Source organism: Leiobunum rupestre, chromosome 2 (genome assembly GCF_980474605.1).
Source record: "Leiobunum rupestre chromosome 2, qqLeiRupe1.1.hap1, whole genome shotgun sequence".
In the NCBI taxonomy this organism is placed as follows: Eukaryota; Metazoa; Arthropoda; class Arachnida; order Opiliones; family Sclerosomatidae; genus Leiobunum; species Leiobunum rupestre.
In genome coordinates, this window is record NC_143385.1 from 71,907,477 (window position 1) to 71,909,984 (window position 2,508).

A 2,508-nucleotide genomic window follows, 5' to 3' on the forward strand; every position below is an offset into this window, starting at 1 on the left:
GTCACCTTAATTCAGCGACGTCACATATTTCAGTGTCGTCACCTATTACAATGGCGTCACCTTAATTCAGCGACGTCACATATTTCAGTGACGTCACCTATTACAATGGCGTCACCTTAATTCAGCGACGTCACATATTTCAGTGACGTCACCTATTACAATGGCGTCACCTTAATTCAGCGACGTCACATATTTCAGTGACGTCACCTATTACAATGGCGTCACCTTAATTCAGCGACGTCACATATTTCAGTGACGTCACCTATTACAATGGCGTCACCTTAATTCAGCGACGTCACATATTTCAGTGACGTCACCTATTACAATGGCGTCACCTTAATTCAGCGACGTCACATATTTCAGTGACGTCACCTATTACAATGGCGTCACCTTAATTCAGCGACGTCACATATTTCAGTGACGTCACCTATTACAATGGCGTCACCTTAATTCAGCGACGTCACATATTTCAGTGACGTCACCTATTACAATGGCGTCACCTTAATTCAGCGACGTCACATATTTCAGTGACGTCATCTATTACAATGGCGTCACCTTAATTCAGCGACGTCACATATTTCAGTGACGTCACCTATTACAATGGCGTCACCTTAATTCAGAGACGTCACATATTTCAGTGACGTCACCTATTACAATGGCGTCACCTTAATTCAGTGACGTCACATATTTCAGTGACGTCACCTATTACAATGGCGTCACCTTAATTCAGCGACGTCACATATTTCAGTGACGTCACCTATTACAATGGCGTCACCTTAATTCAGCGACGTCACATATTTCAGTGACGTCACCTATTACAATGGCGTCACCTTAATTCAGTGACGTCACATATTTCAGTGACGTCACCTATTACAATGGCGTCACCTTAATTCAGCGACGTCACATATTTCAGTGACGTCACCTATTACAATGGCGTCACCTTAATTCAGTGACGTCACATATTTCAGTGACGTCACCTATTACAATGGCGGCACCTAGAGTCCTAGATTCAGCGACGTCACCTATTACAAAAACGTCTACTCGATTTAGCAACGTCACATACATCAGTGACGTCACCTATTACAAAAACGTCTACTCGATTTAGCAACGTCACTATTTCAGTGACGTCACCTTTTACAAAAACGTCTACTCGATTTAGCAACGTCACATACATCAGTGACGTCACCTATTACAAAAATGTCTTCTAGATTCAGCGTTGTTACGTATTTCAGTGACGACACTTATTACAATGGCGTCACCTAGATTCAGCGACGTCAGATATTTCAGTAAAGCCACATATTTTAGTAACCCAACCTCCATCTTAGTGGCTTACCTAATTAATGAACGGCCCCCTTAAGCCATCTCATTACCGGAAGTGACTAGTCCAAACATATCTCCGTGAGGAAATTTATATTCCACAATTTTTCCTTTGGCGTGACAGAGTACAGTTCGAAAAGAATGCTTCGTCAATTGCGCGGCAGTTGTGTGGTACGATTAGGCGCGTAAGAATTTATTCTGGTTATGTTGCGTATTTACGAGTTTCGACACTTAGCTCTCGACTACATTTGGGAATTTTGGTACGTTTTAAACGAATTTTTTAAATTATTTGATAGAGTAGAACCTTAAACTAAGGTTGGTCTAAAGTAGAAATGTTGATTCGACATTTATAAATAATAATAGTACGAAATTGTAACTGTTTGTAATTCCAAAAATGTAATTTGAATTATATAAAGCTTTTGATCGTCTAAATTTATATTCCTCGTTATAAATGTAAAAATTTCGTTGCATGGTAAATTTACAAATTCAAATAATCATGAAAACAGACTGCTACTTCATGGATTATTTCATTTCATTAATATTTTAATTGATATTTATTTATTATATTTATTTATGTTTGTAGCTTTTTCCCTTTTGTAGTTGGTGCTTTTCTGAAACCTACTTTTGTAGTTGGTGCTTTTCTAAAACTAACTTTTGTTGTTGGTGCTTTTCTAAAACTAACTTTTGTAGTTGGTGCTTTTGTACAACTACCTTTAGTAGTTGGGGCTTACTTACTTTTGTAGTTGTAATTTCTTTTTTAAACTAACGTTTGTAGTGGTAATTAATCTAAAACTAACGTTGCTAGTGGTAATTAATCTAAAACTAACGTTGGTTGTTGTAATTATTCTAAAACTAACGTTTGTAGTGGTAATTATTCCAGAACAAACGTTTGTAGATGTAATTATTCTAGAACTAGCATTTGTAGTGGTAATAATTCAAAATTTTCATAAAACTAACGTTTGTAGTGGTAATTATTCAAAATTTTCATAAAACTAACGTTTGCAGTGGTAATTATTCAAAATTTTCATAAAACTAACGTTTGTAGTGGTAATTATTCTAAAACTAACGTTGCTAGTGGTAATTAATCTAAAACTAACGTTGCTAGTGGTAATTAATCTAAAACTAACGTTGGTTGTTGTAATTATTCTAAAACTAACGTTTGTAGTGGTAATTATTCCAGAACAAACGTTT

The 2,508-nt window shown here is 36.5% G+C and overlaps 1 protein-coding gene across 1 annotated transcript in view; it reads left to right on the forward strand.

Moving 5' to 3' along the window:
* Window positions 1-1,441: 1,441 nt before the first annotated feature.
* LOC149958950 (uncharacterized) overlaps window positions 1,442-2,508 on the forward strand; it is an 18,355-nt gene continuing 17,288 nt past the window's right edge. Inside the window, exon 1 of the mRNA XM_090165098.1 lies at window positions 1,442-1,577. The gene's annotated coding sequence lies outside the window, so the exon portion shown is untranslated. The remainder of the gene's footprint in view (window positions 1,578-2,508) is intronic.